The sequence below is a fragment of the Diabrotica virgifera genome, chromosome 2, assembly GCF_917563875.1.
Source record: "Diabrotica virgifera virgifera chromosome 2, PGI_DIABVI_V3a".
Taxonomy (NCBI): Eukaryota; Metazoa; Arthropoda; class Insecta; order Coleoptera; family Chrysomelidae; genus Diabrotica; species Diabrotica virgifera.
The window spans coordinates 38,740,764-38,768,210 of NC_065444.1; the positions used below are offsets into that span (position 1 = coordinate 38,740,764).

The window sequence follows — 27,447 nt, forward strand, 5'->3', positions numbered from 1 at the left end:
AGATATTTAATTACGTTATTTTTACCTGTAGCCATTTAAACGAAAAAATTGTCATATTTGACCCTTATTTGTTAATAATTAAAACTCTCGTCCGAACTGTGACGGGCATTGTTGTATTTATAATGTAATAGGTATAACTCTAAAAGAACCATTTGCTACCTGGCTGGTCAAGTGTCCTGACAAAAACCTTATTTTAAGGAAAAGTAGTAGAAAGGAAATACAAAGAAAAATATAGCGGTTAAAAAGCAAGCCAGAAAAGACAAAAGATACTACGTAAATCATATGGTAAAAATGTCAGAAAAAGTTGCGCAAGAAAACGACCATCAAATACAGTACAATATCATCCGAAATTTGACAGGGAAAACACTAAACAGTAATAAACAAATCAAAGATAAACAAGGAAATAATATAATTAAATCAGAACATAAAATAATACAAAGATGAAAAGAACCCTGCGAGGAAATATATTCCAAACACCACATATAGACGGAGATAATGTAATACAGGAAATAAACATTAGAACAGTTGAAGTTACCAAAGAAAAAATACAAAACACACTGAATCAACTAAAAAAATGGCAAAGCCGCTGAAAGCGACAAACTACCGATAGATTTAATAAAGGCGGACGCAAACGAATCAGTACAAATGTTACACAAATTCTTTAACAAGATATGGGCCGACCAGGAGCTCCCACAGAAATGGAACGTGGGTTTAACCATTAAGATACCAAAAAAGGGCGATTTAAATAAATGCGAGAATTGGCGAGAAATAACACTTCTAAGTGCCACATTCAAAATAATGTCAAATATCATATTGAATAGACTGAAGCCAGAAATAGACAAGAAACTAAGACTAAGAAACAACCAAGAAGGTTTTCGCGCAAAACGCTCCACTATCGACCACATTTGTATTATATCTGTACCTACCTCTGTATCTTGTCCCTGTACCTCTGTATCTCTTGTACTCTATAATTATCTTGGAACAAGCTGGTGAATGGCAAAAAAATATAAACATGTTTACTTTCACTTTGACTTTGAAAAGGCCTTCGATGGTATAAACAGAGAACAAATGTGGAAGATTCTAAAACTATATGGACTACCGATAAAATAAATCAACTTAATCAGACTATTTTACAGGAAATATAGAGCCAGACTAGAACATGCGGGGAAAATGGTAGTAGATATAGCTATACAAAGCCGAGTTAAACAAAAATGTCTGCTATCCCCGACAATATTTATAATAAAAGCGGACTGAATCATGCAGAAAATAAGCGATAATAAAACAGGTATTAGATGGAAATTGCATAACTAGTTGGACGATTTGTAGTTCGCAGATGACATTTGTCCCCTAATCGAACATAGCAGCCATAAGCAAAAGAAGATCGACAAGCTTGCAAAATACTCCCAAGATAATGGGCCTGAAGATAAAGACAAAAAAAACCAAACTTAAAAAAAAACAGCAACCAAGAAACTAAAATTAAAATACAAGGGAGACAAATACAGGAAGTATGTAGATAACTTTACATATCTGGGATCCATCATGGAAAAAAGGCGCTAGTAGAGCAGTTGTAGAAAAAAGGATAGTAAAGGCACAATATGCACTCATTATATAATCATATAATGCATTAAGGTGATACAGTAGCGATCAACAAGTAGCCAAAACGCGTTCCAAGATTGCGGCTCTAATTTTGAATATTTTTTCGAGATATTTGGCACACGTATTCGTAATATAATAAAGAATAGCGGTACAGAGCCCAATTTGAAAAATATATTAATATGTGGAAATTACTCTGTAATTAAATGCAATATTAAAAAACGAGCCTGTACCGCCATTAAGAAGAACAAAAAATACACTTTCTTCAAATAAACTTTTTTTCCGATGCCTAGATTTTGTGTCATTTTGGAACTACTAATGAAATAAAAAATTTTAGTAGTTCCAAAATTACACAAAATCTAGGCATCGGATAAAGAAGTTTATTTGAAGGAAGTGTATTTTTTTGTTCTTCTTAAAGGCAGTACAGGCTCGTTTTTTTAATATTGTATTTAATTACAGAGTAATTTCTACATATTAATATATTTTTCAAATTGGGCTCTGTACCGCCATTCTTTATTATATTACGAATACGTGTGCCAAATATTTCGAAAAAATATTCAAAATTACAGCCGCAATCTTGGAACGCATTTTCGCTACCTGTTGATCGCTACTGTTTCCTCTTAAGGAAAATCTGGAACACAGGCGATATATCACAGTTAACCAAAATCTAAATATTAATAGCTGGAGAAGAACTGTTACAAGAGATCATGAAAGAATTGGCGTTGAGATGAAGAGAAAGAAGTCAAACAAAGAGCGAGAAACAGAGAGCAATGGAAAATACTTGTATAGCAAATTTCGAAAGAATAAAACAGAAAAGAATGCGCTAATCCTGCGAATCAGCCATCTTTGATTTTTGGCTAAGAAACGCAAGAGCGCCCAATACTTCATAATAAGGGAAGTTATTACAGGGAGAGGGAGAGAGAGAGAGAGAGAGAGAGGGAGAGAGAAAGAGAGAGAGAGAGAGAAACAATACTGATTATTTATCAAAATAAAATTTAAGGTAAACCTAACCTAACCTATCGAAAGGCTCATCAAACAATTATTAACTAAAAAAAAAACATTTGTCAAGGGTATATAGTGGTATTAGGTATATTACATTATAACTTATTCCATCGAAATCTTCCGAAATCCATAATCTTCCATCGAAATAAAATAGAAAATTTTAAAGTCTAGAAAATACATTATTCATAACTACACCCAAGAAATAAGTTTTTCTAACCTGATTTAAGAGTATAAAAACGAAAACAAAGAATTTACAGCAAATCTTTATCGTATATCCGAGCAAACCACCTAGTTGGCAAAAGTTATAAATAGAATTTGTCTGGGTTCTCCAACTAAACTCTCACGTAAACACGACCAAGGTTAAATATTTTACTTGATATTATAAGTACATTGTTGCCAGTATAACGGATGCCAAAGCGAGCGCTAACTGTATGGAATCATTCTTGTTAATATACACGCTGTATATTGATCGGAAGTCACGAAGAGTCAAAACTATACAGAAGCCACGAGGGACGCAAATGCAATATATATATATATATATATATTACAATTTTTTATCAATTATGATATAAATAACATTACTTGGTAGTTGTGCACTTAAAACAGGGTAAAAAAGTTAATTTTTTTGGAAAAAGTTATCCAAATAGTTTATAAGGAAAGATTTACGATAATTTTGCATAATTATTTATTACTAATAAATGCATTTTTTATTCACTTTTTTTTAAGCAAGTTGAAAATATAGCTGATGCTCTTTCATTTGACACCTGTATAATGGTTTTAACGTCATGTTTTTCTGACTTATGGTATTGCAAAAAAAATGCTCTCTGGGATAAACAATTTAAATAAAATTTAAACAACTGAATGAATCGCTTTAAAATTTTTATCACATATTAAGCACCAAAATAATTTCATTTGACAAAAATTTCAAATTTGTACACTAATTTTTACAATAGTTAATGCGAAAATAGATTTTTTTGCAATTCCGACTTTTTTCGCAATTATATTAACAATAAATAAGTATATCAAACTTTGTAATATGTCATTTTAAAGCCTTTTCCATAATCTCAAAGATATTTGTACTAATAAAATCATAAGTTTCACTGTTTTCCATTGATTTGAAAAAAAAATGAAAAAATGCCATTTTTTGACAGTTAATTGTTTATAAATAAAAATGGCCGACAGATCCTACGCAGGAAATAGTTACAATTTGTTCCTATAGGTATTACTTGTCGAAAAAACGCTTCACTACCCTGGCTGCTGAAGTGTCACGAACAGGGTATATTTTTGTCTTATTACCCTGGCCTATGGATAGATTCAATCGCAGTCGCTCGGTACACTGTAAATATTACACGATCCTTCATTGTGTTTGCCAAAACGTGCTTTAAATTGATCTAGTAGGTTAATTAACATACCTCTTCCTCAATAGTTATCAAATCGTTCATTTCAGGAAATCATAAATGAACTAAACAGTCAGCGAAATGGTACCTCCTTTTTTACACATACCATTCACTTTTATAATGTACGAAAAAATGAAAATATTGTAAATACTGTTGTTATTATACTGCAACAACTCATCTGCCTCCATTAAACGTAATTGTTATATGAATAATGATCTTCTTCTATCATCAATGCGTCTACATTAACCTGTTTGCTGGAATGTGCTCTAATGGACACGCCTTCAGTATGAGATAATCACAATGTGGTTATCTACAGCTATTTTCTTACTGTTTACACAAACAACATGCACAATTCAGGTGAAAATACATACAGACATGAATAATCATTTTTCTAAGAAATAAGTGTATTTAAATATACGATCATTGACAAGTAGAATTATAAACATTGATAATAAGACGCAAAATTCTAGAAAAATTATTAAAAATATATTTTGATTTTAATAATATTGTTCTGAAGCTAATTATTTGTGGCATTTATGCAATTTACTATTCTAACCGGGACATTTATTTTATTTTATCCTGCCTTTAAAAAAGGATACTGGATAGGAGTCTCGAGTATATAGAAAACCAACACACACCAACAGGTAATCTAAATTACAAATCAAATCACAACATTAACGTTAAAAAGGGATTCATTAAATCCGTATATGATAGAGCCAAAATTACTTGTTCTAACGAAAATTCATTCTTATATAGAAGAAAATTCTTGTTCTTGCCTTCGTTTTTACCAGAAAATTATTCGTATCTCCATCCGCCCCTCTTAAGCGGCCTACGTCTTGTCGAGTTACCACAAGGAAACAGTTACAGAATAATACTTACAGCATAGGACTGTTAGCACTTTCTTCTTATTAATTACCAATAAAACAAGGCAAACAATTTTGTTCGTTTTGTATAATCAACGGACTAAAACAAGCAATCTTTGCTAATGTGTCGTAAGATGACTAGTCAAGCGAAGAAGTCAGCTGCAGCACAAATAGTATAATAATGAGATTATGACCAGTTATTTCCTTTTGCGGTTTGTAATGCCATAATGCTTTTTCGTCCATTGATTTCATACCGGAAGATTGAAAATGACTTGTGACAAAGTTGCTCTTTAAAAAAGTATTAAGAGAATGCAGTTGGTGTCATTTATTTTGCTTTTCTTCTAATAAGAAGAAAAATCTATCGAATGATACCAAAGACGACCCCCCACGGAAAGGGGTGGGGGGTAAATTTAAAATTTTATATAGGAACCCCGCGATATTTCGCGAAATAAACATCAGATCGAAAAACTGCAAAATACACGTATTCAATAATTTTGAAAAATCTATCGAATGACACCAAACATGACCCAACACGGAGGTGGGGGTGGGGGGTTACTTTAAATTCTTAAAAGGAGCCCCTATTTTTTATTGCAGATTTAGATTCCTTACGTAAATAATTATTTTCCTAACTAGTGCGGAAAGTGATGCTTTTACACACGAGACTGCCGTTGACCCGAACGACGCGATAGTGGAGTTCGGGCAAGCAGTCGAGTGCGGGGAAGACACTTTCCGCATGAGTTAGGAACAATATTTTTTCTAGGACCGTACGTTTGTAAAAATCGCCACAAAAATAGAGTTATATCAATTTATATTTAGAAGTGAAAATACACAAATTAATTCTTTGACAAGGTTGTCAAAACCAAACTTTCAATATAATGGGTTACCACGACGACGATATTTTTATCCATAACGAAGATTCAAAACCACTGTAATTGTCTACTGATCTGACTTTTAAATAATATGTCAAAATAATTTTTATTTCATCGAATTATCAGTAGCAATTGCACAAGAGCTCTAAAATTATTGAATTTTCTCGAGTGTCACTTTGGCAGTTTTAATTTCACGAGCCGAAGGCGAGTGAAATTATGTCAAAGTGTCACGAGGGCAAAAATTCTATATTAATTTTAGAGTTCGAGTGCAATTTGTTGCGATTATTTCATGAATAAAACTGTTCAAAACCAAAATTTTATTGTAATTTATATATGTAAGTACCAATTAGTGAAATTAAACACACAGTTGTTATAAATATGTATTTGACGGTTGAAAGTCATCACTTTTATAATTTTTAAAACATTTGTCATTAATGTCACTGAATGTATTTTTTCGTAGCAACGAAGGGCATCTGACGTAATATGCTTAACGACGGGAGATTATCAAAAATTATCACCTTAATTTGCATGTCTGTAGCTTTCTATTGGTCAGAATCTCCTATGAATGAAATAATCAGTAGTAATTGCACAAGAGCTCTAAAACTATTGAATTTTTCCCGAGTGACACTTTGACAGTTTTAATTTCACGACCCGAAGGGAAGTGAAATTATGTCAAAGTGTCACGAGGGCAAAAATTCTATATTAATTTTAGAGATCGAGTGCAATTTGTTGCGATTATTTCATGAATAAAACTGTTCAAAACCAAAATTTTATTGTAATTTATTTATGTAAGTACAAATTAGTACAATTAAACACACAGTTGTTATAAATATTTGACGGTTGAAAGTCATCACTTTTATAATTTTTAAAACATTAATTGTCATTAATGTCACTGAATGTATTTTTTCGTAGCAACGAAGGGCATCTGACGTAATATACTTGACGACGGGACATTATCAAAAATTATCAGTTTAATTTTTATTTCTGTAGCTTTCTATTGGTCAGAATCTCCTATGAATGAAATAATCGCGCTAATATCATTAAAACATGAACACAATAAGATAAATTTGAAATAAATTAGTAAATAATATCTAAATATTAGTTTATTGCATGTATTATAATATATGATAATGCCATATTACAATGTATTTTACTCTCCAGCACGCCGTGCGGGAAAATTTACTTTCCAGCACGCCGTGCGGGAAAATTTACTTTCACGCACGCCGTGCGGGAAAGTGCAACTTTCGGAAACGAAATGCGTGCGTGAAAGTGGCTCTTTTAGCACGGCCAGAGAAAAAATATAATAGGTAACTTTTATTCAAAACATTTTTTCGAATTATGGATAGATGGCACTATAATCGGAAAAAACGATTGTAGGAAATGGAAAATTAAATTAAAAAATGGAAAGTTCCCTCACTAAAATGGAAAACATCTTAACTTTTTTTGGTTTTAGGACCCAATCTTCACAACCCAATAGGTCCCTATAACGCTCGAGTAGCTGCAAATTTAGCATACTTTCCTCCCCTACTACAATCTTTGTTTATGCTTCTCTTCAAATCGCATTTAACTATTTTCTCGCTAGCATCTATTATTGGGACCATGCAAGTTCGGAAAAGCGACACCTGGTTTCATAGCTCACCAACATTTTTAGCACATTATATTGGCCAATTATATTAGTCCTGGTGGCTGGATAATTATTGTTAAGGCCATACCCCAAAAAAATTATAACAAGAAAAAGTAAGAGCGATGTTATGTTATTAAAAGGTAAACAATTGTATATAGTAAATAAAATTAATTAATAGAATGCAGTACTACAAGCAAAATACAATTAAGTAAATTTACTTTTATATCATAATTGCATATCATATCAATATTGTCGAGCAACATATAATTTTTCTTCTTCAATGACAGTAGGTATGAAATATACGTCAATTTGACAATTTGACAACATTAATTATTTAAGAGAGTTGCAAGATTTCTCCACTATTAGCGCACGATCGTTTCTCGTATCCCTTCCAAGTACTTGCACACAGCGAATATCAAGAAACTTTTGGCAAAATTATTTGTCAAAAGCGCTAAAGCGACCAAATTTGACGAGAGAAGTTTGTACATCTACTTATGATGTTAAGATTATGTGTTGCAACGACAATCATTTTTCTATCAAGTTATTGCGTCCTCTAGACAATCTGTATACAAATCTTAAAGTTTTGTTCAATAAGTTTTCCACCCACTTCTCGATCCATCGTGCCTTAAACAGTACATATTGCTTAAAGGATTCTTGAGTCATGATACGAAGGCGGAAAATAATGAGGATTTTTACATTCCCAGAGGAAACAATGTGTTCCTTATTGCAAAATGCTGCGAGGAACCATTATGGCTTTAAAATTAACTTTATAAATATAGACGGTGTCAGTACCTTTAATAGAAACAAAAGAGGAAGGTGCGTGGGTGATGTAATTGTTGTCGGTGAATTATTGAAGCGAACATTTCTGTCGGTTGTTTTTCACACAAATCTGTAAAATATGGTTTTTGAGATTGAAAATAAAAACTAGTAGAGTGATAATCTATTAGAATTTGAAGATTAGGTATTTGTTATGTTTCTCATATTTTTGATATAGGGAAACCGAAGAGTCAATTTAAAAGTTACATTATTGTTCCATTTTTCAGAAGACGCAATTTTATTTTTGAAGTTATACTTCTTTAGGCGCGATTGAGAGTAAAATTCCATAATACTGCGCGAATGCGCACATAGACAGTATGTACTTAGTTGCAATAAATTGTTCAAAATTAAAAAACGGCTCCAAACTCTTGGGAGGAAACAGATAAGAGATAGAGCACTGGACTAGAGATCGAGAGGTCGCGGGTTCAAATCCCGGACGATTCACGTTTTTTAAATTTTTTTGTAGTTTTAATAAAATTTTTTTGAAAGTGGTAGGTAAGAAAGTTACTTTAGTAAAATATTTAAATAAAATGCAAATATAAACAGTTGAGTATATTTATTTCGTTGAAATCATATAATAGAAGTATAACTTCTTACGTGCGTACAAAGTACACACACATTCTTTTTTGATGTGTAGGGGGATTAGTTTAATCTAAGTTGAACTTTGTGGGGTCATCATCCTTGTCCCCGGCCGCCATGTTGAAAAAAGAAGTGCAATATAGTATGGTATAACTAGAACCAAACCCAGCCATCCAAAGTGAAAGTTATCCTCCAACACCAAATTGTTCTATATGGTCCACATAATGGTCAGAAAAAACTCACCATTTTGAGCGTCGGGTTTGGGCGGTAAATTCGTAGTTTTTTGCGTTTTTCGTCAATATTTCTAAAACTATGCGGTTTAGCATGAACAACCTTCTATACAAAAATGTTCTACATTAAATTTGAAATAAAAAAGGCCTTATGCATAATCCTTCTAAAATGAAAGATTCCAAAGTTATGGAGGTAGTATAGTATAATTGGTCCAAAAAAGGCCTAACCCAAACATCGAAAGTAAAAGTTTTCCTCCAACACCAAATTGTTCTATATGGTCCACATATTGTTCAGTAAAAAGTCACACCATTTTGAGCTTCCGGTTTGGGGGGAGGTGGGGAAAAGTCTTTAAATTAGTAGTTTTTTCGTCAATATTTCTAAAACTATGTTTTAGCGTAAACAATGTTCTATACAAAAATATTCTACATAAAATTTAAAACAAAAAAGGTCCGATACATAATTTTTACGGATGGTACAAATTAACAGTTCCAGAGTTACGGAGGGTGAAAAGTGGAGGTTTTCGATACTTTTTATATTTTTTTGGCAATTTATACTATTATTACCTATTTTCTTTAACAGGATTGTGTTTTGTAAATAAAATTTGCTATTTCAGTGGCCAATGGTATATTAGTAATAAGCCCTTGAAGAAATGTCAACCTCACCACCCAAAATCATCATAAATTGCCCAAAAAATATAAAAAGTATCGAAAACCTCCACTTTTCACCCTCCATAACTTTGGAACCGTTGATTTTATAACAATTATGTATAGGAACTTTTTTGTTTTAAATTTTATGTAGAACCTTTTTGTATAGAACATTGTTTACGCTAAAGGATAGTTTTAGAAATATTGACGAAAAACGTAAAAAAACTACTAATTTACCGACTTCTCCCCCATCTCCCCCCCAAACCGGACGCTCAAAATGGTGTAACTTTTTACTGAACAATATGTGGATTATATAGAACAATTTAGTGTTGAAGGAAAACTTTTACTTTGGATGTTTGGGTTAGGCCTTTTTTTGGACCAATTATATTACCTCCGTAACTTTGGAACCGTTCATTTTGGAAGAATTATGCATTGGGCCTTTTTTATTTCAAATTTAAGTTAGAGCAATTTTGTATACAAGGTTGTTCATGCTAAACCGCATAGTTTTAGAAATATTGACGAAAAACGTAAAAAATGGTGTGACTTTTTTCTGAAAATTATGTGGACCATATAGAACAATTTGGTGTTGGGAGGATAACTTTCTTTTTGGATGTCTGGGATATGCCATCTCTTGGATCAATTGTATCATACTAATAGGTTTTTGCGCTGTATCTCGTAAACTATATAAATCTATATGAAATTAAGTTATTATTTACAGTAATGACTGAGCTAATAGCCGGCCAAATAACGTAAAAGACGGAAAACATTAAGTTTTGAGATAAAAAGAGATGGAACTATCAGAGGTGGGGAATATAACGCTAGAAACCTATAAATTTACATTATATTGATCGTTTCCCACCTTTAGACCTATCGGACGAATTTGGTGACTACCACTGTAACAGTTTTAGTTGAGATACTCCTCGGATACATCTAAAGGTGAGATACAATCAATATAATGTAAATTTTTAGGTTTCTATCGCTAAATTTCCTACCTCTATTAGTTTCATCTTTTTTTATCTCACAACTTAATATGTTTTACATATTTTGCATTATTTTGTATTCCTGTATAGTAAATTAAATTGTGTACAACATTATTCACTTTCTGTAGTAGTAAAACGGAAAATAAAAATATTCGAAACAAAAATAAGTTATAATTTTGTTCTGATCATTTAAAAATAAAATGACATTAGAGGAATTTTATAGAGGGTTTTCCAACGAATAATTTCCACTGCAAAGTTGTTTAATTTCATTAATTTTTCTGGGTTTTACAACGCTCTTAAGTTGACCGGGTTCTTGAATATCTATTCTTAATAATATGATAAAATCGAACCATTAGGCTTATATTTTCTATTCGATATTTTGTTTATTCATATAATTTACAATTTTTTTAATATTCCTGGATATCGACCCTTCCCCTATTAGCCCAGTAAATGAACGGGAAATACGACGATACCGTGTAATTTTCAGGGACAACTCCGAATTGCATGAAAATTTTAAATGTAGGTTCTACTTACCCTCCGCTTTAAAGTAGAAATTGTGCGGTTGGTTGCTTCTACTTGGGGGGTGACAGTCACCCCTTCTCGGGGGTGAAAAAACATATGTTCAAGATAAGACCTAAAATGGGTAAATTGACTGATTTTAAGCAACTTTCGTTCTATAAAGTTTTTTTACATGAGTCAATACTTTTCGAGTTATTCGCGATTTAAAATGTTGATTTTTCTACAAAAAACTACGTTTTCAGACGGTTTTTCGCAAATAACTCAAAATAAATATTTGATCGAAAAACTATCCTTAGCAAAGTGTAGCTTATAAAAAACCGAAACAAATAATTTATCAGTAAAGTCTATCAATTGAGCAAAAGCAACGTTATAGCTCATGAAAAATACGTTCTTATTCGTCTAATTCCAAATCGAATATTTCAAGGTGAAATCAGCGAAAAATTAAGCACTTTTCGGGAAAAACCCATTTAAACTTTTTTAAAGTGTTTATAAAAGCTTTATTTTAATTGTTTATTAAAGTTTCTAGCATTAAAAATAAGCGACTTACGCTCAAAATAAAGTTGGCCCCTTTTTTTTGTAAAAAAATCATGAAAATCTCCCGTGTTTAGCTCCCTAAATGAAATTAATCGCTACCGCTTTACAAACAATTTATTTACTTATCTATTTTTTATATGATCTGTCAGTCTCACCGCTTTAAAGTGCTTATTTTTGAAAAGGTTATAATTGAAAAAGCTTGAACGGGGCACTAATCACAAGTGTATGCAAATTTTGAACAGCCATATCTTAACCAAATTTTGTCTTACGGAAAAACAAAATTAAACTAGAATATTTATAATAGCAAAACCCACATTTTTTTACTCTTTAAGATTTTTCTTATCACTAATACTTTTTAGGTTATTTTAAAAAAAGGAAATTTTTAAAAAAATTTTAGAAAAATTTTTTTTACTATAAAACCAATTTTTTTCAAAATTAAGCACTTCTAACCAATCAATATTACAGATCATATAAACAATACACTTACAGTTAAAATAAATGGTAAACCGGTAACGATTAATTTTATTTAGGGTGCAAAATAGAGGGAGGTTTTCACGATTTTTTTTACCCAAAAAAAGTAGCCAACTTTTTTTTTTCAGTGTAACTCTTTTATTTTTTATGCTAGAAACTTTTTTCAAAAACAAATATAAATCTTTTTTAGATACTTTAAAAATGTTAATAAGCTTTTCCCGAATAGTGCTTAATTTTTCGGTGATTTTGCGTTAAATTATTGGATTTGGAATTTTTCATTTTTTTCACTTGGAATGCAATTTTTACTGATACACCATTTTTTCCGTTTTTCTATAAGCTACACTTTTGCTAAGAATATTTTTTTCGATCAAATATTTACTTTTCGAGTTATTTGCGAAAAACGGTCTGAAAACGTAGTTTTTTGTCGAAAAATCAACATTTTCAATCACGAATAACTCGAAAAGTATTGACTTACGTAAAAAAACTTTATTGAACGGAAGTTGCTTATAATCTGTCAATTTATCCATTTCCGGGCTTATTTTAAACACGCGTTTTTCTTCCCTCGATAAGGGGTGACTGTCACCCCACAAGTAAAAGCAACCAACGGCACAAATTCAACTTTGAAGTGGAGGGTAAGTAGAACCTAAATCCAAATTTTTATGCAATTCGGAGTTGCCCCTAAAAATTACATTCCAAAACGGTCATTTATTGGGCTATATCATAAACATTGGAGTATAATTGGTTTTTACAATAATTTCTAGTCAGTGTACATTTACGGGAATCATAGGCAGATGAAAAATTTGTTATAATTTTTTGTCTTAGGAGATTTTGCTATTTTTCCCCCTCTACTTCTTTCAGTTGTTACATATTTCGGTACTTTCATTTAATCGCAAATCTAACATTGTTTCCTTTAATTACGTATTTTTTATGGGAAATAAGCCACAATTTTACTAAAAAATGAATTTATTAACGTTTCGAAGCCCAAATCGGGTTTCGTTGTCAAAATACAAAATACTATTAAAATAAAACAAACATGTTGTTGCTAAGTAAAAAAATTCTTCTAATAATTTATTTAATCTGACTCATTTATATTGGCAATTCAGACGTATATTATACATTTTAAAGTAGAAGACTTTAAAATGATATCGCCAATATTTATGAGTTGCGTTCCTGGGACGACTTTACTAAAAGATAAATCATTCGATTACATGAAATCAATCCCAACTCAAGAATATCCGTCGCAAAAAAAATCATAGCATGTGATCTGTCTTTAAAAAGACAACCAAATGCAACGATGACAGTAAAATTCTCGCGTTAGAGATTCCATAGTAAATCACGAGTGAAAACCAGGAAAAAACCTCGTGATACTATCCCGACATCGTAAGTATTTGGTCTTACATTTAATCTACCTTCAAAAAACTAATACCAAATTCTTACTTTAATATGTTTAAATTATAAATAATATTAATATTACATAGATATACAATAAGTAATACTAAAATATAAAATTTGTACTAACTCGATATGTTATTGACTTACTAATCGTGGTATTTTCTTTCTATTATTAGAAATACTTATTAAAAATAAATAAAATAAATTATTAGAAAGAAAATACCACGATTAGTAAGTCAATAACATATCGAGTTAGTACAAATTTTATATTTTAGTATTACTTATTGTATATCTATGTAATATTAATATTATTTATAATTTAAACATATGAAGAGCTCAAGAATAAAAGGATGAGGGTCCAAAAAGACAAGTTTTGAGATAATAAGTTTTTAAGATTTAAAACTAGATATAAAAATAGTTAACAGAAAGGGCACTTGATTTTGGTTACTAAATCATTCAATAGCTTACAGGGAATGTATAGGTTATGTTTTTGTGTTATCAATTTACAAATTACTATAAATATAAATTTATTTATCTTTTGATGTCATGAAATCTCAAGCTAAATGGGTGAGGGTCCATTAACGTGTCTTAAAATGAAACTAAAAATACAGATAAAGTAGTCTATGTTACAAATAGTTTATATTGCAAATAGCTATAGAAAATATACAATGAAAAATAAACGCTTTAAGCATGTGGCAGTGCGTCAAAATATGCTTGAGACTTTACAGAGCAAAATTTTTTCAAATGTTGAATATCATTGAATTTTGCTTTATTTAAAGGTAAAAGTCCACAATATGCTAGCTCTGGTAGGTGAAAACAGCCTTCAGGTAGCGAAATTTGTTTCCTCTTAGGCTTAGTAACAATACTTTCTTCATTTAGGCCATTAACAATTTGACGATGTAACATCATTCGAGGGTGATGAGAAACGATGCTTAGTTGTCGTACAGGTCGTGTTTTGAAAGGACAACTTTTTGTATACAAAGGAGAAAGAAACTTAGTCTATGATTTAAATATTTCCTGGTTCTGGCAAGAAATAACTCTAAATGGTGTTGGTTTGGATCTGGAGTGTTCAATAATTTCGTTCCACTTCGAAGGGGTTTCAACTACAGATTTTTGATTGATTAAGCCCATGTTCCTTTCACACTCGAGGTACGAGTGGCCTCTGACTGGAAAAAACATTGTTATTTTATCAAGCTCAACCTCAATTTTTTCATTACATCTTGCATGCGACCAAAACTTTTTCTTTTTCTTGAACAATTTTCAATTGCTGCAGAATATTCGTTGTCAGACATTTTAAACAGCACAGGACTTTAAAAATGTAATAACATCAACCTACACCAAAATAACAGAAAGCTATAAACACAGGTATATGTACGTTTACAAACCTCTGGGCAACAAACAAATTTAATAGCAGAGATCTCTGTGGTCAGAAATCTGAAGTAGGCGGACTGTCATCCTTTTAGCCTGCGTTTGTATAGCACCTTCATTCTTTTAGCCAAGAAGACCTATTTTTCAAAGCTGAATGGCTTGTACACCGTCATATATATTGCTTAGTTAGATACCATACAATATTTTACATGGGATAAAGTACAAGGAATTAGTATTAGCTCCATAATGACAAATAATGGCCCTCATCCTTTTATTCTTGAGCTCTTCATATTAAAGTCAGAATTTGGTATTAGTTTTTTGAAGGTAGATTAAATGTAAAACCAAATACTTACGATGTCGGGATAGTATCACGAGGTTTTTTCCTGGTTTTCCCTCGTGATTTACTATGGAATCTCTAACGCGAGAATTTTACTGTCATCGTTGCATTTGGTTGTCTTTTTAAAGACAGATCACATGCTATGATTTTTTTTTGCGACGGATATTCTTGAGTTGGGATTGATTTCATGTAATCGAATGAACTATCTTTTAGTAAAGTCGTCCCAGGAACGCAACTCATAAGTATTGGCGATATCATTTTAAAGTCTTCTACTTTAAAATGTATAATATACGTCTGAATTGCCAATATAAATGAGTCAGATTAAATAAATTATTAGAAGAATTTTTTTACTTAGCAACAACATGTTTGTTTTATTTTAATAGTATTTTGTATTTTGACAACGAAACCCGATTTGGGCTTCGAAACGTTAATAAATTCATTTTTTAGTAAAATTGTGGCTTATTTCCCATAAAAAATACGTAATTATAAAAATGCCACAAGGAAATAGCTTCAGAACAACATTAAGTTCCCTTTAATATTATGATAATATTGAAGTCGAAAAATATTCTGTCGTCACTGATCCCTTACTATTATTTCAACGTATGTGCATTTTGACAGAAACAGTCGGCGATATCAAAGCATATCTGGCATACGAATTAGCATCTTTTCTGTTATTACTAAGTCATCTTTGTTTAATGCCTTCACATCAGTATAACGTTCCTCTAATGACAATCACAGGAGTCATTTTGTTAACCCATTAACCGCCAAGCAAAGAAATACTGCAATAATATGTAATATATTTGATTAACTAGAGTATAATAAACTTAAACATTCGTAAAAAAATTATTTTACACTTTGATAATGGCAGGTGTCACAACAACAAAATGGTTCGTTTTCGAACCTTTGGCGGAAGTGAGATATAAAAATTGAAATACACAATTTTATTTTTTGTGAAAAGTCTCAAAACATTTAGAGTGTAAATGGACCTGGAAGTTTTGATAAACAAAAATAGTATGGTTAGAACATTGCCTACACCTTCTTCAGCTTCTTTCTCAAAAAGGAAGTCGAACGGCCCTCTATCTTTTTAGAAATTATTTTAGATATTTCTAGTTTACACTTTCCATTCCTGTATCTTGCACTGTGCCAGTTGCATAAATTCGACAAATCGACATATTGTCTACAACACTACACAACCTCCCTTATGTAGCCCCCTCCCCCACCCTAGATTATAACAAAACTGAATACCAGAATACCCGTCTTTCTAAAGTTACGTATCCACTACGTTAGTAATATTGGACCACCGAGGCACTGCCGCACGGTCGTTAGCGCACTGTTGCACGGTCCGGGAGCGCCAACCATCCAATATGTTCACAAACTTCTTGCACTCCGCGCTCCCTGCAACTGCTCCAATCGACACGGTATGCGCTCCTCTACATATAAACCGACACCAATTGGACCGTTGAGGAGGAGCGCACACTGTTGCATGGTCCGAGAGCGCGAACCATCCACTATGTTCACGAACTTCTTGCGCTCCGCGCTCCCTGCAGCTGCTCCAATCTATACGGTATGCGCTCCCTTACATATAAATTTTCCACAGATTGGAGCGCCGAGGAAGATTGCGCACAATTGCACAGTCCGGGAGCGCCAAACGTGTCCACTATAGTTGCAGGAGCTCGGCGCGCAAGCACAGTGGATACGTGTTTTTACACATAATAAAGAAATATCCCAACAAATTACTGCCTGTGCATCACCTTGAACTTATTCCTGATCAGACAGGATTATATGTCGACTTCCGCCAATGGTTCGTTATCGAACCATTATTTTCAAACACGAGATTTGATGACTCAGAAATTATTTTTTTTTTGTATTTTTATAACAATTGGTGTACAAATAGGTTAAAAAAATAATGTTTTAATTTATTTGACCACAAAAGTGTTATGCCAATAAAATTACTACAGTAAAAATAAAGTTGTGTCGAAGGATTGAAAATGTCGGACATTTAGAAAATATTTTTGTGATGAAAGCACGAGTTTGGAAATTAAACAAAATTAAATTTAGTTACACTTATATCTTGTGGTTGCTTAAAAAATACAAAGATTTAAAAAAATTAACTAATTGTCAAAAAAAATTCTACAAAAAAATGGTGCGTTTTCGAACCTTTGGCGCTAAATGGGTTAATGATGGTGGTTTTCTATTATTAACATGGTTTGCAGAGGTGACGATAATTTAGAGAGATTAATTGTTTCTGGAAACGTTCCGGGGATAAGACCAAGAGGACCAAGAGTTCATCAATGAGTATTTGTTATTAATAATGGAGGGAATCACGACCCTCAGCAATGGGCAAAGAACAAAAGAAAGATTATCTTATAGAACAATAGTAGCACCAGCCTTTTCGAACGGTTTATTGGAGGGAATCACGATCCTTACTAATGGGGAAACGACAAAAGAGATATTATCACTATAGAACAGTGACAATATAGTAGCACCAAACCTTCGAATGGTTTCTATAAACAATCCATAATTTGTTTAACCCTGCTGTCCCGTTCGAGTCAACTACACAGATGTACTGTTCGGGTCAATATGACCCAACTATGGTTTACGTTCCTTAATCGAAATAAAATAAGCTAATGGTGATAAATAAAACTTTATTAACAAGAAATTATGGTTAATAAACCAAAATTATGTTGTTAATGTAAATTAAACCTAATTAACAAAAACAAAAGGCATTTTTTTCTTTCAAAAAAGCCTAGTAACAAATATCTACAAAAATTTAATTCAGTTTACAACTGAGACAGTAATAAAAAGAATGGATTTTACAAATATGTTTGTGATATAATACAACATAATAATTAGTCTTGTTATCGTTTTTACGGCAAGTTTACAGCGTGTTCGTTTAGCAGGCGGAGTTAGATTTAATAGACGGTTCACTAGCATTTCCATCTTGTCTACTTGTTCCTGCTCGTGTCCTTTTTACCAGTTCGTAAGAGCCTTTAATTATTGGTATATTTTTTCTGGAAATGATGACTGGATTCATTAGTTTTTTTCCAATTCCTCAAGAAAAATTCGCCGTTTTCCCAATTGATTGGTATTCCATTGGATATTTATTGATGCCCATAACACGAACGCGTTGTAGGCAGAAATGTCCAGTAGATTATAAAAAACAATCATTGGCCAGCGATTTATCTCTTCTCACGTGTATACGTGCCCACAAGCTAATCTAGAGTGACCACTGCTTCCTTATTGGAATTGGAATCTAAAATAATTTGGGGCTTTTTCATTTGATGAAAGTGATGCATGATGCATCGATTCATGATGCAAAGTACTCATAAGAACAACATTTTTATTATTTTTGGGAATATTGTCAAATCTTGCATGAAGCAAAAAAGACGAGCTATGAACTTCTTTATTCGCGATTTTTGCTGAAAGCTCCGGTTTATTTTACTTATAATCCCCGGCATTATATCTACTTTGTTTTAGAAGAAATTGTCCTAAATTTTACGATGTAAAAAAGTTATTATAAACGTAATATTGTGGCATTCCAAATCACTACTCAAGTCACACATCACACGCATTTCTGTATAGATCTGCAATTTTAGAGCATAAGAAGTTTTACTGTTCATAATTACATAAACCCCAAAGTTTTGTGCCATATTTCGCTGGCTTGCTGGAATGTACCATTTGAAGGGAGAGCGACCTCTAAAGTCAACTAGTTGCTTATCGACGGTAACATTTTCATCAGGGTTAAAATTTATTTTTACATTTTCTACCCATGTTTCATAAATTTCACGTATTGCCGCAAGTTTATCAAAACGTCTTCTATCCTGTCTAGTAGTTTTGTTATCAAAACGTATTACATACTTGCAAACTTTTTGTAAATATATCAAGCGACATTGTTGATCGAAATATAGTACGACCCGTTTCTTCATTCCATAAACTTTTAGTTGATTCACCATGGGACTTATAAACTCGAGCTAAAAATAAAAGACCAATGTATGTTTGGAAACTAACTTTATTCATGTCTTTCCAGTTGGTTCCAAATACATGCTGTCCGTCCATGTTGGTCATATTTATAATTTGGTTTGCAACATCGTCCAGCTATACTACAGTTTATTTTACAAGTTTTAGCTTGCAGAAACCTGTTTTTATTTACAGACGTAGCCGGCTGACAAACACACAGGTACTGCTAATTTAGAATACTGCCAACTAAACACACATACACAGGTAATTTTTAACGGTTTAAATACGCGGGTCACATTGACCCGAACGTACCCTAGGTAACAATTTCATTTTTATCAAAAAAATCAGGAAGTTGAATGTTTATCTCATATGCAATTGAAAGACCTCATATTAGGTAATAAAGTCACGAAACACCAAATCGTTACGCCGCGTAATAATTTGAAAAATAAGAAATAAATTATTTTTTGGGTCAAATAGACCCGAACAGGACAGCAGGGTTAAATCACAAAACCAAAAAGTTTAAAGATATACCTAAAATTCCTCTGAATTCATCACCAACAAGTACTTTTCTCTAAATATTCTCATCGTAAATTATCAGTTTCAACTTTCGTAGCTATTATAATATTAAAAGAATACCTCACTATTATCGACGTCCTACATTTTCGGTACTTTCACTCTCAAATATTTTAAATGCGGTCCATGCATATTGGAATTTCTACTTAATAATTATTGTTAACATATTTGTGACTGTGGCATACATAAAGATGGTAATCAGCGGGACATTAAATAGTAATGATATTGGTGAATATGAACTATGAACAGATCAGTAGGTATCGCGGTTGGTGATTAGTACATAACTTTAATAATAAATTTCAATTTGATTGGGAATAAGACGCGTAGAGAAGTCATAATCAAGAGAAAATATCATATCGTTTTTGAGTCAGATTTCGCAGTAAATATTATTGTTTTTTTTAGTCCCTAACATTGTTCTGAAGCTATTTTTTTGTGGCATTTAAATTAAATCAAAAATGTTGAAATCAAAAATCACAGAAATGTTGATGCCAAGTAAAAAAATTTTTCTAATAATTTAAGTTATTCCGATTCATTCATACCGACAATTCAGACATACGTATTATACATTTTAAAGTAGAAGACTTTAAAATCAAATTGCCAATATTTATGAGTTGCGTTCCTGGGACGACTTTATCGAAAGTTAGTTCATTCAATTACATGAAATCAACTTTAATTCAAGAATATCCATTAGGGTGGAACGAAAAAAATGTTTTTATAACTTCAATGTGTAATAGTGATAGAAAGTTGTCTATAGCCATTGTTAAGCCACAAATAAAATATTTTTCCAAACAAAATATTTTTAGAGGTGCCGCGAAAATGTTGAAAGTTAGAATTTTTAGTAAAATTTTGCGAATTTTGATGATTTTGGTTTAGTAAAATTTTAGTTTTAACTTACAACAATCCAATCTTTATTTTTACTAAAACTGGCAAAGTTTGAACTTGAATTCCACATTTAAGAAATGTTTAATAGTAAATATTTATTTCATTCCTTAATATACCTTAACATTCTAACTATAGTAGAAGAGCATATTTTAATAATAGAGGAACCTGTATTAGGGATGGCGGTTATTGACAAAACACCGGTTTTTGGTTATACCGGTTTTTTCTACCTACGGTGTAACCTAGCGGTTATAACGAGTCAAAAAAAAACGGTTATTCCATAAACCGGTGTCCGGTTTTTTTATTCATAGCCAATACTCAATAGGTGACATTTACATTGGCTTTAGTTTGCGATACTCCATTCGAATCTTATCAGTCTATATCAGTATAGAAATCAGTCATCAGTGTTGTGAAATCGGTTTCAGTCAGCTGAAAATTTCTCATTTACGCGCGGGGAGCGAAAAATTTTCCCATTTTTTCTCCGAATTCAGTATTTTTCCACTTATCCGGTTTTTCACCGGCTATTACTTTAAAAAGAAAAAACCGGTTATAACCGAGACAAAAAACAACCGGAAAAACCGATTATTGCCGAGGAGAAAAACTGGTTTCAGGTTATAACCGATAGGTTTTTCCCATCCCTAACCTGTATCAATCTTCCTAGTGTTCCTAGGGCATATAACTCCTGCTTCCGGAACAGGTGAAGCTATAAAAGATAGAGTAATGGACCATTTTCAAGGTGACAATTCTTTGAACATTTCCAGCTGTTGGATGTGATGGAACTGCCACTAACACCGGTGTTAACAATGGTGTAATAGCTTTAATAGAAAAAAACCTAAATAAGCCGCTGAAGTGGCTGATTTGTTTTTTCTATACCAATGAATTGCTTTTGCGTCATTTGTTTTGCATATTGGATGGAAAAACTAAAGGCCCTAATGAATTTGGAAGGCTTTTAGGGAAAAAACTTGAAATCTGTAACCAGCTTCCTGTGGTTAATTTCGCTCCCATACAAAACAACCTCCCTATTCTAGATATTAAGAATGATCTAAGCACAGGTTCAAAATATTTACTTGAAATATGCAAAGCTATCTCCAATGGTGTATGTCCTTCTGATCATTCTTTAAAAACTCATGGGAAATGAACTCATTCACGATGGCTTACGTTGGTCAATTGCCTTCTTCGGTTATATGTTGCAACAGAGAATGCTTCAAATAATCTGAAAACTTTAACTATATATTTGATGAATGTGTATGCCATAGTCTGATTTAATATCAAACTGAAACCATTTTGCGTAAATGGATCAAAACATCTATGGAGACTCATCAAATTTTTACGTTATCTTTTTTTGTAAGGAACATCTCCAAATAACTGATCCAGTAATTCAAAGGAATGATTACTTCTCTCACCCAGAAAATGTGCTTCTTTCCATGTTATCTGACAATAAAACACATAAGGGAGCTAGGTAGGCGGCGACTTTTGAAGACAAGATCGGAACTCATAAATTAAGGAAGTTTGTTGTCCCGAAGCCTAACTTTAATGCCAATGACTACATTGATATAATTAACTGGACGGAAGAAGAAATTACTGAGCCTCCTATGTCCTATGACAAAACAAATAACTGATGAGGACTTAAAAAAGTATAATAAGTACAGCAAGAGACCCTAGTTGTCAGGTGCAGTGTGTGGATTTTCCGTGCTTTCCCTATCATACACAGGCAGTGAAAATAGTCATAAAGCTCGTGACTGAGTCATAATCTCTTAGTGTCTGTGGTCTTGAAGCAAAAATGGCTTTGTTAGAACAAATATTGCTTCCCAAAAGATTATGTCCAAGCTTGAGATAAAAAAACAATTTATTTAAGTATCAAGAGGAATATTGTAACTAAAGAAATCTTATAGCAATGTGTACAAATAGCAATGATAGCAATGTTAACTGTTATTAGAAACAATATTTGACTAAGAAATGTTAGCTACGGCACCAGGTTAAATATTTAAAATATTTCAAATTTTCTTTATTTTTTTTGTTAAAACCCTATCTTTTCAAAGCTCTTGCGGCACCTCAAGATGTAAACCTAGAACAAAACTATTTTGTAGTTTTATTGTAGACATAATAAGGCAACTTCCGAGTGCTATTAGAAAGTTCCTTGAAAAAAATTTTTTTTCGTATCCTTTCCTTCCACCCTAATATCCATCACAAAAAAATCATAGCATGTGATTTGTCTTAAAAAAAAGACAACCACATACAATGGTGGTTTGTCCTTAATCAATCCACAATTTGTCCCCAATGCAACATTTCTTTTATCGTCAAGTCGCCAGAGATTCGACCTCTAAAAATTTTAGAAACAAACTGAATTTTGCTGAGAATGTCAATTTTGGAATTCCAAAATACAGTCAACTCCCGTTTATCCGTGGGGTTGAGTGGCACGGTTGTCGCGGATAACGAAGATCGCAGATAAACCGTAACTTGCAGTCAAAGACATAAATACATAAAATAAAAAGGTAGTTTCCAGTGGCGGCTCGTCAGAGGAGGCAAGGGAGGCTCAGCCTCCCCATAAATTTTTTACACACTCTATACTGTTTTGTTTATCATGAATCGCGAAAACAACAATAATTACTCTCACTATTATACAACGTGTAAATTCCATATTATCACTAATTATCCATACGTACTGAGCATTAGCATTAGAACGCATGATCGCGTCTCGCGTCTCAGTTTTATTACATATTATTGTAGGCAGGACCCTGGGTTATCCCGAGATGCACGAACGGAGCCGAGAAGCCCAGCATTCTCCATTGCTAATGCTCCGTGCAGCGCAGCAGGCGTTTAAGAAGACCCGGTCTCCTAACAGTGGCATCTACGGCGCCATCACACGCTGCCCGGAGATATACCAAGGGAGGCAGAGTACCTTTTCAGCTCCGTTGGGTGGTTGGGTGCGTCTCGGAACAACGAATTTTAGGGTCCTGACTAAAAATAATGAAAAATCTAAAAGTGCGAATTTTGTTATGAAATTTGGTATGTGGGGTTATAATAATATTTGGAACAACTTGCTCAAATAACTTTTTCCGATATCTCTAACTCAAAGCAAAATATCGGTAATTTATCGTGTTTTTGAATTCGCAGTAGGCGTAGGCCGCGTTTAGAATTAAACAAATTCAGTTGAGTATCTTAAAAAATTTGAAGCTTCATTATGTATGGACTGCAAAACTTCAAATCTGTATTTATTTTGATATGCATAGGTATCTATTTACAAATGGATGGAATTGTTAACAAATAAACGACACAAACTTTGGTATTAAACTTTTACTATTAGACTAACTATTTTTAAAATGATAATATCATGAAATTATGAATTAGGATGATATTATGAAATGTAAATAAAAAATGGTCAAAAGATGGGGCCTTAAATTACATTTTTTGACGCATTTTTTTGCTAGTGCAAATTTGTCTAGATATTTTACAGTTAGGTATAGCCTCCCCTATTGTAAAAATCACGAGCCGCCACTGGTAGTTTCACCCAAAGCTTTAATTTACAATAGTCTGTCACTTGTTCCTGCTTCTTGAATAGAAAACTTGTTTCTTTATTATACAGTTAAAGTATGAAAACTTTAAGGGATAATTCTACATGAAAAATTAATGGCAGTTTGCTTTATAAACGTATGTCCGCAAATGCTTTGTTTCCGAGATACAGAGTGTTGAAATTTTTATTTTAAAATGCCAATTTTTTTATTGCTCTTAGACCGGTTGAGATATGAAAATTAGAGTTGGTGGGTTTTAAGAGGTAGTTATTGCGCATTTTTTGGCAATCAAATAACAATTTTATATTCATCATTGGCGCGCCTACGGGTAATGGTCTGAATTTTTTAAAGAAAAAAATGGTACGCCACTGAGATATTTCAAATTAAAAATTATTTTTGTATTCCACATGTAATTTATGAAAGAGAACCTATCTTGTATTTTTTTCCTATGGTGCTCCGTTTTTATGCGAAAAAATAAAACATCTTCGAGCGTATTTTTCATTTCTTAATACATTATCAAGAAGTCTCCAATATAATAATACCAAAGTAGAACAATAACAGAAAATATTACTAAAAATATTTTAACTAGGTGCAAAGCTACAACAAATGTTCAAAATTATCTCCTTTAAAGGTGACAGAATAATTTTTTATTCACCAATAAAAAAGTTTTGCGTTATTTATTACCTATTTTCTTTTGGGTTACTTATTTTTCCTATATTACTTTTTTGCACGATTGATCATTTTTGACTGTTTACCGTGACAGATTTTACGTCAGTAGGTGACATTTACTAGCAACTCGACGGTAAGTAATCCAACTCGACGGTAAGTACTCCAACTCGACGGTAAGTAATTCACTTACCGTCGAGTTAAAAAAACTCTTAATTTTAATTTATTTTTTGAAAGAATAAAGAAAATTAACGAATTATTTATTAATATTGAAACTTATGGTACAATTTGTTAAATTATTTAATGAAATCCCACTTGTTTGGGCTGTGGTTTCACTTCTAACAGAAACTTCTGCAGAATCGCATACATTAGTAGTATTACTAGTATTGCACAATATTTTTCGGGAATAATTGCGGAACACCCTTCTTCCCAAGCCCGTTCAATTTCTTCAAATTCACTTTCGCTCATATTTTAATTTATAATAATCAAAATTGTACTTAAAATTATTGACAACTAAATAAAAACTCAATTCTCCATTGTTGTTATGCACCCTAGTTACTACCTAACAACCAAAGTATCTATCTTGATAAAATGAATGAAACTAGTCAATATGACGAAAATGTTTAATTTTATAATTTATAATGGTATCAATCGTGCAAAAAACGTTATAAGCATGTCGAACGTTAAGGTTAAACGATCTCAGACAATAATTTGAGTCGTCGCTCCGCTCCTCCTCCAAACAATTGTCTTCGATCGTTATAAAACCCTTACCGTTCTCAATACTTAATATACTATTTTAGTGTTTTCAATAAACAATTTCTATGATTAATGTTTTTACCCTTAATTTTTATGATTCATGTTTACTTCCTCCACATTTAAACCACTAAAAACCTACATAATTAAAAAAAAAACATACAAAATACAAGTGTCCGGATTTTTTGAGTAGAATTGTTAAATGATTTGAGCAGCATCATAGTCAATTACCGGAGAAGAATTATATTTATGATCGAAGCGAAGATCGGTGGGATATACGCATTTTATCAATGAAATTCGATATTTTTAAGACATTCCAGAAGCCGCTACAGATAAAATGTTTTAACAACCCATTAATCATCCAGAATTAGTCGACGGATATTAGTACAGTTAAAATAATTAAGACGATAACTGGACAGTAATGATTTAATGAGTGAAATTTAAAGTTTTTTCTACTTTAATGACAAAAAAAGCAAGCTCATTAACAGAATCCAATTAAAAATTATTTTGCACATCATATTTGAAACATTATTTGGTTGAAAAATTTCATTTTTGTTGGCAAAAAAATATATTAATTTGTCTGGACTAAATTAGTTCTGTTTATGTTAAAAGGGATATTTACTATCAACATTCACACAGTGTTGCCAAACTGAATTTTGTTATTTTGAGTGTAAATTTTCCCAGCGATCTCCGAGGGTACAATACAAGATTTAAAGGTTTGAAGCGATACAACACATGCCATCATTACTTGTCTGATAGAAACTTTTGAGTTAAAGTTGGATTCATGTCACGAAAAACAGTCGTAGCAGGAAAGCACTTCTAAAATAATTAGAGTTTATCAAGTAGTCAGTGGTCAGGCTGGCAGTACAGTACAGAACATCTTTTTTTTATCTTGGGGACCTAAATGTCAGTCAATTTTCTAAAGAAGTACGATAATAGTAGTTTTTTGTCAAAATCTTATAAGTTTGTTTGAAAACCAACCACCATCAATGAAAATAGCTAGACTAAACCATCTGTCCTTTCACCGTTAATACACCACACTTACTTTGATCTGTTATTACCAACAATCCAAATAGAAATCCACAAAAAATGAGCTCGCACTAAACAAATCACATCATTCACTTTTAGACTTTCACTGATACACGAAAAATCAACATCGGATGTTGACAAAACTGAAAGTAAAATTATTGTGGAGATTGACAATTGTGAAGCACGTGTCAGTTTTCGAGGTCCAAACGGTTTCCCGTCCACGTAAATTCTTTGCCGAGCTGCGACTGAATGCGAACTACGAAGAAGAAAATATCTTTCAGCGGTACCGCGTTGCCAGTTATTCTAGTTCAGAGACGAATGCAGGGATTAACGTATAAATGATTCTGAAACCAAATTCTTGTAACATTTCTATATTATGTACTATATTTTGGGAATATACCACAGTTTTAATTAAAATACGTTATGTCGTCCAATTATCTCGAACATAAATATAACCTTCGATTAAATGGAAAGAGCTATAAAGCTAGATATCAAAGAATGAAAGAATAGGAGAAGGAAAGCAACCGGTCCATATGAAACTCCCAGTCAAATTATCAAACTACTCGACCATAAGGGTGAACATTCTCTTTTAAGCCTCTTCAATAAACTATACGAAACAGGGCATATATAGGTACCAACAAACTGGCTACTATATCAACATTTGTAATAATATTGAACAAAAAAATTAATAAAATTAGAAAATCTACGGTTTCGTTTTGATTTAAATGTGTCTCCTGCCATCCCCCGATAGTACTATTTCTAGATCTACCTGTTGTCAAGGAGGCTCTGCAGAAGACAAATTTACACCAAAACGCCCTTTTTGTACAAAACGTATTTTTGTACCGAGAACTACAGACGTTTT

General features: G+C 32.4%; 1 protein-coding gene across 2 annotated transcripts in view; it reads right to left on the reverse strand.

The window, feature by feature from the left end:
* LOC114327676 (calpain-C) overlaps window positions 1-26,825 on the reverse strand; it is a 136,192-nt gene extending 109,367 nt beyond the window's left edge. For both annotated transcript variants that reach the window (XM_028276362.2, XM_028276361.2), the window contains exon 1: window positions 26,602-26,825. The gene's annotated coding sequence lies outside the window, so the exon portion shown is untranslated. The remainder of the gene's footprint in view (window positions 1-26,601) is intronic.
* Between the last annotated feature and the right edge of the window lie 622 nt (window positions 26,826-27,447).